Here is a 12,808-nt window from a genome sequence, read left to right on the forward strand (position 1 = left end):
GCCATCACTCTCTCTCTGTGTCCTCTCTCTGTATCTCCTCTGTCTCTCTCTGTCTCTCTGTCTCTCTCTCTCTGTCTCTCTCTGTCTCTCTCTCTCTCTCTCTCTCTCTCTCTCTCTCTCTCTCTCTCTCTCTCTCTCTCCTTCTCTGCTTGTCTCTCTCAGAAGTCACATTTCCCTACATGTATGCAACTATTCTTTAGGAGAGTGATATCAAATAGAAATGGATCCTTGTGGGCCATGTGTTGACCTAGAAAACACAAATAAACATTGTCTATATTGGATTTTAGTTTATTCTTTAAACATTTTCCAATTACATTTTAATATGGTTCTTACAATCACTCAACAGTTTGTTGGCCCTGAGTTTGGCATCTCTGCTTTAAGGGACTACCAAATCCATCTATCTGGGGTGTTAATGATATACATATATATATTTAGAATAAATATAAAGAGAATAAATGCAAATAAATATGATGCAGTTTCAGAGGGAGGGCAATAGGAATAGGGGACATTCGGGAAAGCTTCATGGGTTGCCTGCTCTACATCTTGAAGGAAGAGAGAGATACCATGAGGCAGATGTAAGGAGGGAGGATGAGGGAAGGCCAGTGCAAAGGCATGACGATGAGGAAATGGAGTATTATAGGTATGAAACAGAAAAAAAGGTTCATTTGGGCTGGATCACAGAATGTGGGTGGGAGTTCAGTTGTTCAGTCATGTCTTACTCTCTACGACCCCGTTTGGGGTTTTCTTGGCAAAGATCTTGGAGTGGTTTGCCATTTCCTTCTCCAGCTCATTTTACAGATGAGGAAACTGAGGCAAACAGGGTTAAGTGACTTGCCCAGGGTCACATAGCTGGTAAGTGTCTGAGGCCAGATTTGAGCACAGATGAGCCTTCCTGATTCTAAGTTCAGTGCTCAAATAACTGTGCCACTTAGCTGCTGCCTGTGGGAGGGAGAGTAATGTCCAATGAGGCTAGAAAGAGACTTGGGTCATGTTGTATGGATATTTAAAAGCTAAACAGAGGAGTTTGTATTTTTTCCTAAGGTAGTAGGGAGCCACTGAAGTTTACTGAGTAGACGAATGACATGGTCAGTCCCATGCTTTAGGAAAATCACTGTGGCAGCTGCATGGAGGATGGGCTGCAGTGGGGATAGCCATGAAGGCAGGGAGACCAAGCAGCAAACTATCGCAAATATCTAGAGTGTGATGTGGCAGCACTGGAAGCCAATGCCACCTTTGGGTGTGTTGAAACACATAGTGTCCAGGGTGAGGAGGGTGACAGGTCTGCCCTGGTCAATTAATTAATCAATCAATAAGCATTTTTTAAGTTTTCTTTTTAAATATAAATTTATTTATTTTTAGTTTTCAACATTCACTTCCACAAGTTTTTGAGTTCCAAATTTTCGACCCATCTCACCCCTCCCCCCACCTCAAGATGGCATGCATTCTGAATATCCCTTCCCCTAGTCTGTCCTCTCTTCTATCTCTCCCCCTTTCTCTTATCCCCTTCCCCTTCTATTTTCCTGTAGGGCAGGATAGACTTCTGTACCCTATCTCCTGTATTTCTTATTTCCCAGTAGCATGTGAAAACATTTTTTTTAAACATGTGTTTTTAAAACTTTAGGTTTCAAATTTTCTCTCTTCCTCCCTCCCCACCCACCCTCATTGAAAAGGCAAACAACTCAATATAGGTTATACATGTGCAGTTATGCAAAACACTTCCATAGTAGACATGTTGTGAAAAACTAACTCTATTTCCCTTAATCCTATCCTGCCCTCCCATTTATTCTATTCTTTCTTTTGACCCTGTCCCTCCTCAGAAGTATTTCCTTCTGATTACCCCCTTTCCCAATCTGCCCTCCTCTCTATCATCCCCCTGCTCTCTTGTCCCCTTCTCCCCTATTTTCCTGTAGGGTAAGACAGATTTCCATACCCAATTGAATGTGTATGTTATTCCCTCCTTAAGCCAAATCCTATGAGAATAAGATTCACTCATTCCCTCTCACCTTCCCCTGCTTTCCCTCCACTGTAAGAGACTTTTCTTTTCTGTTTTTTTTGTGAGATAATTTACCCCATTCTACCTCTCCCTTTCTTCTTCCTAGTATCATCCTCTCTCATCCCTTAATTTTATTCTCCAGATATGACCCCTTAATCTTCAACTCACCCTGTGCCCTCTATCTATCTATCTATCTATCTATCTATCTATCTATCTATCTACATACATACATATATTTTTTTCCTTCAACTACCCTAATACTGACAAAGGTCTCATGAGTTATAAATATCATCTTTCCATGCAGGAATGTAAACAGTTCAATCTTAATAAGTCTCTTATGATTTCTCTTTCCTGTTTACCTCTTCATGTTCCACTTGAGTCTGTATTTGAAAGTCAAATTTTCTATTCAGCTCTGGTCTTTTCATCAGGAATGCTTGAAAGTCCTCTATTTCACTGAATGACCATTTTTTCCCCTGAAGGATTATACTCAGTTTTGCTGGGTAGGTGATTCTTGGTTGTAATCCTATCTCCTTTGCCCTCTGGAATATTATATTCCATGCCCTGCGGTCCTTTAATGTAGAAGCTGCTAAATCTTGTGTTATCCTGATTGTGTTTCCACAGTACTTGAATTGTTTCCTTCTGGCAGCTTGTAATATTTTCTCCTTGACCTGGGAACTCTGGAATTTGGCTATAATATTCCTAGGAGTTTTCCTTTGGGGATCTCTTTCAGGAGGAGATCTGTGGATTCTTTCAATTTCTATTTTGCCCTGGTTCTAAAATATCAGGGCAGTTTTCCTTGATAATTTCTTGAAAGAGATGTCTAGGCTCTTTTTTTGATCATGGCTTTCAGATAGTCCAATAATTTTTAAATTCTCTCTCCTGGATCTATTTTCCAGGTCAGTTGTTTTTCCAATGAGATATTTCACATTGTTTTCTAATTTTTCATTCTTTTGGATTTGTTTTACAGTGTCTTGATTTCTCATAAAGTCACTAGCTTTCCAATTGCTCTATTCTAATTTTTAAGGAAGTATTTTCTTCAGTAATCTTTTGGACTTCCTTTTCCATTTGGCCAATTTTTCTTTTTAGGGCATTTTTCTCCTCATTGGCTTTTTGGACCTCTTTTGCCATTTGGGTTAGGCTATTTTTTAAGGTGTTATTTTTCTTCAGTATTTTTTTGGGTCTCCTTTAGCAAGCTGTTGACTTGTTTTTCATGATTTTCTTGCATCACTCTCATTTCTCTTCCCAGTTTTTCCTCTACTTCCTTACTTGCTTCTCAAAATCCCTTTTGAGCTCTTCCAAGGCCTGGGACTGATTCATATTTTTCTTGGAGGCTTTGGATGTAGGAGCTTTGACTTTGTTGTCTTCTTCTGGTTGTATATTTTGATCTTCTTTTCACCAAAGTAAGATAATATAGTCTGACTCTTTTTGCTTGCTCATGATCCCAGCCAATTACTTGAGTTTTAAACTCTTTGTTAAGGTAAAGTCTGCTTCCAATGTGGAGAATGTACTGTCCCAAGCTTCAGGGGTTTGTATAGCTGTTTTCAGAGATACTTGTAGGGACCTGTAAATTTTCAGTTCTTCCAAGGTGGTATGATAAGGGGCGAGGTGTTTACTCCTTTCCTGGCCTGTGACCACAAGTACTCCTTTCTGTGCTGTAACTGTGAGGAGGGTTCTCTCCAGCCACTACAAGCTCCTCCACACCAGCGCTCCTCCTCACCCCAGCACGCCACCCAGAATTGTGACCCAGATCCAAACACGGGCAAAGCAAGAGATTCCTGCCTCAGCACTGGAAAAGAGATCCCTGCAATCCCTCTCTGATCAGCCACTGGATTCCCCCTCAGTCTGTGGGCCAGAAGCTCAGGAAGCAGCTGCCCCTCCCAGGGCCACGCTCTTGGAGAATGGAGCTGAAACCCTGCCTTCCTCTCTGAGCACCACAGAAACAGACTTTTCCCACTGACCTTCTAAGTTGTCTTTGGCATTTGTGGATTAAGGAGTCTGGAAACCGCCACAGCTGCCCACAATTCAGTCCTCTGAGGCCTGCTCCAGGTTTGCTGTGACCTGTGTGTCCATGCTGCGCTGCGCTGCGCTCCCAGCCTGGCGTGATACACCTTTCTGATCAACCATCCAGGTTATCTTGGGCTGGAAATTTGTTTCACTCTGTCTTTTTGTGGGTTCTGCTGCTTCAGAATTTGTTTAGAGCCATTTTTTTATGAGTATTTGGAGGGGCTTGGGGGAGAGCTCAAGCAAGTCACTGCTTTCACTCTGCCATCTTGGCTCCACCCCCTCTTCAGTTTTCTTTTTAGGCAATTGGGGTTAAGTGACTTTCCCAGGGTCACACAGCTAGTAAGTGTCAAGTGTTCGGTCTGAGGCCAGATTTGAACTCAGGTCCTCCTGACTTCAGGGCTGGTGCTCTATCCACTGAGCCACCTAGCTGCCCCTCCATAAGCATTTTTCAAGCACCTGCAATGTACTAGGCACAGTGCTCAGTGCTGGGGACACAAAGAGGCAAAAGACAGTCTCTTCCCTCAAGGAGTTTACAGTCTAATTGGGAGGTGGGTGAGTCTTGTGTTCAGTTTTAGATGAGACATTTTAGGAAGGACCCTGATAAGCTGGAGATCATTTAAACGAGTGTGACCAGGAAGGCGAGGGGCTTGATGGTCATGCCACATAAAGATGAGTTGAAGGAACTGGGGATTTTTAGCCTGGAGAAGAGAAGACTTAGGGAGATTATGACAGCTACCTTTAAGTCAATAAGCATTTATTAAGTGCTTACTACATGTTAGTCACTGTGCAAATCTTTTAAGCATTTGAAAGGTCTTCACTGTAGAAGAAAGATTGGCTTTATTCTCCTGGGGTCTGGAAGAAAGATCTGTGAGTAGAAGGGGGTAGAGAGGTAGATGATGGCCTCCCTCCTCCTTGGAGGTCTTCCAACAGAGTGAGCAGGTAGACAAGCCCTTGTTGGGTATTTGTGAAGGGTCCCAACCAACCCTGAGATTTTGTGAGCTCGCTTCTTCATTCATTCTCCTATTCAACCCTCTGCTTCATCACAATAACACAGGGTTGTCATGGGCATCTGAATGAGATCTCAGAATGTACATGCAGCTTTTTAGACTGATGATTTGTAGTGTGTGTGTGAATTTGTGCTTGTGTGGGGATATGTGAGACACACATACACATAGACAGAGACAGAGAGAGGGAGAGACAGAGAGAGACAGAGAGACAGACAGAGAGAGAACCCATTTCACTCTGAGACTCCTCTCATTGTTAGATTAAGGTATTTGTGTAATTGTAGAATTAGAGATTGGTCAGACATCAAAGATGCCAAGGTCATCTGCTATGTCCTAGGCTATCACCAGTCATCTTGACTTTTGTCTCGCCAATGGACTTTGATGACTTCAGAAGAGATTGAGGCTGATGACTTTGTACAGCTCTGTGTCACTTAAACCCAATTCACCCACGAGTCGAACCATCACCCTGTGATGTCCTCTTTGAAAAAAGGCTAAACAAAAGTAACAATTGTAGAATGTTATAGGTGCATGACCCATTATTATCACAACTCATGGAGGGCAGGCTCCACGCTTGGCGATTCTGGGCATTTTCTCTGGCTGGCCTCTGTACCTGGAATTCTCTCCCTCTCCACCTCCTGCTTTCCCTAGCTTCCTTCAGGTCCCAACTAAAATTCCTCCTGCTGCAAGAAACCTTTTCCAATCCCTCTTGATGATGGTGCCTTCCTTCTATTGCTTATCTCTGATTTATTCTGTATATGTCTTATTTGGACATAATTGTTATCCTCCATTAAGCTGTGAGCTCCTTGAGAACAGAGACTGTCTTTTGCCTTTCTTTGTATCCCTAGAGCTTAGGACAGTGCCAGACACACAGTAGGTATCTAGTAAATGCTTGTTGAACGTCTGGCATCCCATTGAAAATATCCTAATTTCATCCATCCATGGTGGGGATAAATGACTCTTTTAGAGAGAAATGATGATGTAGCACCCTCTGCTGTCTGATCCACTTAATAACCGGGATTCTAGGATCAGAGCTGGAAGAAGAATCCAAGGTCATCTAGCCCACATCCCGCTTTTTACAGAGGAGGAAACTGAGGTTAAGTGCTTGGCCCAAGGTCACAAAGGCCCAACTGGGAAGCCTCTCTACACCACCCTGACCTCACTTTGGTACTCTGAATCAGTATTTATCCAGTAACTAGAGGATAACTGACCTTGCCAGATCTGGAATTGGCACCATCCAGTCTGCCATGTTCAAAATTTTGGTGTTATCTTTGACCTTTCCCTCCTTATACTACAATCAACATGACTACTAGTAGTAGAGTGGCAGGCTTGTTTATTGGATAGTATACTTCACTTAAGGTCCAGAAGACATGGGTTCCAATCCTGTCTTAAACATATACTAGATATGTGACCCTAGACAAATTCTTTAACCTTAAAATGGGGGCAATAATATTTCCAATACCTCCCTCACAGAGTTCTTGTAAAGATTAAATGAGACTATGTATATATATCTCAGTATATAAGTGTCAGCTATTTTACTTTTCTCTAGGGAATTCTAGGATTTTAAGGTTTGCAAAGCTCTTCTCTTCCAACAACCCTGTGAGTTAGTTCGGTATGCTGTGGATTGGGTGCTGCACCTTAAGGAAGACCAGAGCTCATATCCAGCCTCAGACACTTAGTAACCATGTAATGCTGGGCAAGTTAGTTAACCTCTCCTAGCCTTAATTTCCTTATCTCTAAAATGGAGATTTAAGAGCACCTACTCTCTCGGTGCTATTGTGAAGATAAACTGAGGTAATACTTGCACTTTGTAAATCATAAGCATTATTGTTGTTGTTGCTGCTACATGTGAAGACACGGAAATCCAAACAATTACCAAGTCCTGTTGATATCACCTTCATCATACCCTCACCAGGTATGTCTCCATATTGTTTTTCTAGGATAAACAAAATTCATTGTTTAGTGAGGATCTGGCACAGGAACAGAGTACCTTGATGGTATCTCCTCTTGTGGACAGGCTAAGGAGGGAGCCCAATCCTGGGAGAGTTGTGAGGATATGTAATGGAAGTGCTTTGGAGAGACATCGGACCCTGTTTAGACATAGTCCCAATCTGCTAACTGCATGTTTAATAGGAGGCTATTTGATTGGCTGTGAAGGCCATTTTCTCTTCAGCTGTTAAATTTTCTCTTGGGTTTTCTGTTCTTTACTGGACTCCTTTGCTGACAGCATCTGCTGAGATACAGTGGTGTAAGATGAGAAATCTTGAGCCCTCCCCACTGAGATCAATATGTGACTCCATGGAAATGGGTCTTAGTACTTTGGCATCACCATTTATTCTGTTCCATTTTAGGAGAAGGAGATTGGAAACTACAACTTTGTAAACTTGGAAAGGTCAGGAAAGTAAGGATCTGGGCATTGCAGTATCCCACCCAGTATCTGGGTTTTCCAGTCAGTTTGGCATTGGTTTCCTGAGGAGTAAGATGTGTCCCTTGGGATCCAGCCCAATGGTAGCTGAGATAAGGACTCATCTGGTAGCCATGTCACATCAGGATGTGAACTTGGTGCGACCAATGTTATATAGAAACCGAGTTAAATTTATGCCCATACCTCAAGAGACTAAGGTGGAATAGGAGAAAGTGTGACTTTGAGGTACTGGGTGGAAATGTTCAAATTTTTTATTTCTTTCTCTTTGAAGAAAATATCCCTTTGTAAAAGTTAATGGATGTTAAGAAGTTGAATAGAACTGGTGGGTTAGTCGCTGGCACCTAATATTGGAAGGAACATAACCAATGGAGGCTTGAACCAATGGCAGTAGGGAAGAGACTCCCAAACCCTTCAGGATACCCCCAGAACCTCCAGGGGTTGCTGAAGTCGGTCTCACACTGGGAGAGTGAGCCAGAGTGTGCTTCCTACAGTTAGATTACTTTAGTCACTGTGTCTATTGTTTTCTTGGTTCTGGTTTCTTCAGTCTGTGTCACTTTGTACGAGTTTAAAAATATTTCTCTGAGTTCCTTATATTTGTCATTTTCCTCCCTCCCTTTTCCCATTGCCACTACCCTAACACAGATATTCAATATCCTCACTTGGACTAGGACAGTAGTCATACTTCAGGTCTTCCCCCATCCACTTTCTTCTGTCATGAATCTATCCCTCAGGCTACTGCCAGTCTGTTCTTGCTGGTAGCAGTGAACAGCAGTTGGTAGAATGATGGAGGAGTTCCTGAACAAGCAAAGGAATCATTAAGCTTCCTGGACATGGAGCAGAAGCTCCTGGACAGTTCTAGGTCCAAGTGGGAACTGGAGCAAGGGCTTGAGCTATGATCTGGAATCTGCCAATCATTCGGCCTTCAAGCATCTATTAAATACCAGGCTTGCTGTACTAAAAGGTGGTTTCTGCTGTTATGGTTCTCACAGTCTAATAGAGGAGACAATGTGCAAGTGTCTATGTACAAACATGATATAGACAGGACACATTGGGGACAATTAACAGAGGGAAGGAGGGTGCTAGAGCTGAAAGAAGGGAATTGGGAAGAACAAACAAGAATGGAGAAGGTGGGTTTTTAGCTAGGACTTGAAGGAAACCAGGAAAACTGGGAGGCAAGGGAGAAGAAGAAGAGAGTTGTCGGTATGGGAAGGACAGTCTACGAAAATGCTCAGTTATAGCAGGTACAGTGGTATCTGGCCTCAGACTATTACTAGATGTGTGACTCCCAGCCAGGCAAGGCACTTCATTTTGTTTGCCTCTGTTTTCTCATGTGTAAAATGAGCTGGAGAAGGAAATGGCAAACCACTCCAGTATCTCTGCCAAGAAAACCCCAAATGGGGTCATGAAGAGTTGGACGCAACTGGAAAATGACTGAACTATAAAACTCTTCCTTGATACACAGTCTGGAGCTAATTCCCTCAAAAATTTCACTCATGGTATTCCATAGATTTCAAATATTCTGTCTCTCTGTCTGTCTCTGTTTTTCTCTCTCTCCAGCTAGGTGGTGCAGTGGATAGATCACTGGATCTGGAGTCAAGGAGAATTGAGTTCAACTTTTGTCTCAGACACTTACCAGCTAATCCTGGGCAAGTCACTTAACTTCTATTTGCCTCAGTTTCCTCGTATGTAAAATGGGGATAATAATAGCACCTACCTCCCAGAGTTGTTGTGAAGATCAAATGTGGTAATATTTGTAAAATGCTTAGCATAGTCTCTGGCACATAGTAATTACTTATATAAATGCTCCTCCCTTCTTCCTCTCTCCCTCTCTCCCTTCCTTCCTTCTGTACTTCCTTCTTTCCTTTTGAATTCTTTCAAGTTCTTTAAAGTAAAACTCAAATGTCACTTTTTTGTGTGTTTCTTCTCCATCTTAGTCATGACCATTTATGCCCCTGCCCCAACCTTACATAATTGTTTTGTTCTCTAATTAATTATCTAAGTATATTTCAGCTAGGGGATAGAATGTTGACTTGGAGTCAGGAAGACCTGATCAAATCTGGTCTCAGACACTTACTAGCTGTGTGACCTTGATTAAGTCACTTCACCACTATTTGCCTCAGTTTCTACATCTGTAAAATGGGGATAGTAATATCACCTAACTCCCAGGGTTGTTGGGAAGATCAAATAAGATAGTATTTATAAAGTGCTTTACAAATCTTGAACTGCTATATATGTATCAGCTATAAGAATAATTATTAAAATGATACCATCATTAATTATTAATATAACATGACAGTAATTGTATTAACCTATCGTTGTCAATATTATATCAATATAGACATTAATATAATAATATGACACAATAAGATAATCACAGTATTAGTGTATCATTAACATAATAATAACTATTATTGTTATTATTTCTTCATTGTTAAAAGATAAAGGAAAGGTTCATAGTGGACATCAGCTGATTGCAGCATATGACCAATGAAGATTTGAGCAAGGGAATTGCCAAGAAGGTTATCATTCAGGGAGACTTTTGAGCAGAGATAAGCTGGTCATAAGATGAGAGATGATCGACTGATTCAAGTATCCGCTGATACCTGTGCAATATCAGGAGAACCAGGGGGGAGGCCCCCAGCTTACTGGTGGTCAATCTCCCTGTGGAGGATTTATAGGTAGCCATAGACAGAACTTCACAGGATTACAGGGCATGGGCCCTGTTGGACAGGGTACAAACACTGATAAGCTCCCATGATCACCCCAGTGTGTGTATCACATTCCTCAGCTGGACTCTAAGTTCCTTAAGGGCAAAGACCCTGTCTTATTTAAACCCTCCATCTATGCTGGGACCTGGGCAGTGCTCAGGGCTCTGATGATTCTTAAGAAATGTTCATTTCATGTAAGTTGATTATGCCTCATAGGAATATAGACTGAGGGCTGGAAGGGACCTTAGAAGCCATCAAATCCAACCTGCATATTTTACAGATGAGGAAACTGAGGCACAAAGAAATTAAGTAACTTTCTCAATGTCATGCAGGTTTATAGCTTCATTGATTAAGAGCTATAGGGGATTTCAAAGGCCGCGGAATCTTGCTTCTTCATCAAACAGATGAGGAAACTGAGTTGCAAAGAAATGAAGAGGCTTGCTGAAGGTCACAGTGACCCTCTGAGGTGGGATTTGACGCCAAGCCTTTCTGATGCCGTCTAGTTCCTTCTCTACTATGCTAGGTTGTCTCATCTGGAGTTACGTCATTAGTATTACTTACAGCACTTACACCATCAAATCATAGATCATGGAATATTTGAAGTGGAAGGGACCTCACTAGTCACTTAATACAACATACACCTGAATCTTCTCTACAACATTCAATAGTCACCCAGCCTTTGCAGTGAGATGGCACAGAGAATAGTGTGGGATGTGGAATCGGGAAGACCTGAGTTCAAATCTCACCTCAGAGACATTATTAGCTATCTGAGTATGTTGGAATCTGGTCAAGTCACTTGGTCTGTTTCAGTTTCCTTATTTGTAAAATGGTGATAATATTAGTAGTTACTTCCCAGAGTTGTTGTGAGGATCAAATGAAATAATATTGTGAAGTACTTTCTGCAAACCTTAAAGTATTCTATGAATAGTTGATATTATTATTATTATTATTATTAGCTTAGTGATCACCAATGCAGGGGAGTCACTATCAACTAAGGCAGGCAGGCAGGCAGTCATTCAACTAGCATTTATGAAGCATCTACCCTGTACCAGGCACTGTGCTAATCACCAGGAATATAAAAAGAGGCAACACACAGTCTCTGCCTTCAAAGGGCTTACACTGTAATGAGGCAGCCAGCATGTTAACTGTTTAACTTGGTACATACAAAACACAGTAGTAGAAGGAAGGAAATTTGAGAGGGGAAGGCAATAGTGGCCTGGAGGGACTGGGAAGGCTTCTTGAAGAAGGTGGGATTTGAGCTGAGGCTTACAGAAAGCTAATGGGTGGTGATGAGGAGGGAGGGCATATGGGCTTGAGGAATAGCCACTGCGAGGTGGGGATATATAAATGGAGTGTTGTGTTTGAGGAACTACATGTAGGCTGGCATGGCTTGAGTGTAGATTGCATGGAGAGGAGGAAAGTGTAAGAAGACCAAAAATAGTAGGGAGGAGCAGGTTGTGAAAGGCTTTAAATACTACACATACCAAAACATTTTATTCTTGGGTAAAAAAAACATATTTTATTGATTTTTTTTTTGTATCACAGTCACCTCCCAATGCCTTCCCCCACAGCTCCCCCAATCCCTACTCCTACTGTCAAAACTGTATCTTGCAAAAAAAATTCTAGTTAAGCAAGATTGGCCAACACGTTGACCAGGTCTGGAAGTGTACGCCTTATTCCACACCTGTAATCCACCACCTCTCTACCAAGTGGAGGAGAGTGTGCCTCATCTTCTGTCTTCTAAGTCAAGACTGGTCTCCGTGTTCATCAATGCTCTATTGGCTTCCAGTGTAGTTTGGGCAAGTGTTCACTTGACATCAAGCCTAAGCACCAAGTATGGAGATTTCTTTCACTGAATCTTCCGCTCCTTGTTGCCTGGAATGGACTCACTCAACAAGCATTTATTAAATGCCTACTGTATTCCAAGTCAACAAGCATTTATTGAATATCTCCTATGAATCAGGCATTGTGCTATCCCTGGGGACACAAAGATATGCAAAAGCAGTCCCTGCCTTCAGGGAGCTCACATTCTAATGGGGGAGATCATAAATACATGCCAGCTCCATGCAGAGTAGATGGAAGGAACCTTAGGGAGAAAGGTTCTGACCCTTCCTCCTCACCTCCTTCCTGTAAGATTCCTCATTCCTTTCAAGACTCAAGTACCAGCCTCTACATGGAATATTTTCGGATCCTTCCAGAGGCCAATGCTTCCCCCCAATTACTTTATATTCATTTTGTATATAATTTATATGGCCAGACAACACGATGCAGTGGACGAAGAGCTAGCTCAGGTCCTGCCTGTGACACAGACTGGTTGGATGGTCCTGGTCAAATCTCTCACTCTCTCCATGCCCCAGGAGACAATCTAAGAGTATGTTTCAGAGAAGGCACTGACCTGCATTGGTAAGGGGAGTTTCCTCACCAGACAGTTCTGTGTATGTGTATGTTTCCGTATATGTTTCTGTATATGTGTATATGCAGGTGTATGTGTATATGCATGTGTATGTTTATGTGTATATGTGTACGTATACGTATACATATATATATATATATATATATGCATATGTATATGTATATGTGGGGTAGCTAGGTGGCACAGTGGATGGAACACCAGAATCAGGAAGACCTGAGTTCAAATCTGACTTCAGACACTTGCTAGCTGTGTGACCCTGGGCAA

Source organism: Phascolarctos cinereus, unplaced genomic scaffold, assembly GCF_003287225.1.
Source record: "Phascolarctos cinereus isolate Bilbo 61053 unplaced genomic scaffold, phaCin_HiC Scaffold_4;HRSCAF=312, whole genome shotgun sequence".
NCBI classification, from domain to species: domain Eukaryota; kingdom Metazoa; phylum Chordata; class Mammalia; order Diprotodontia; family Phascolarctidae; genus Phascolarctos; species Phascolarctos cinereus.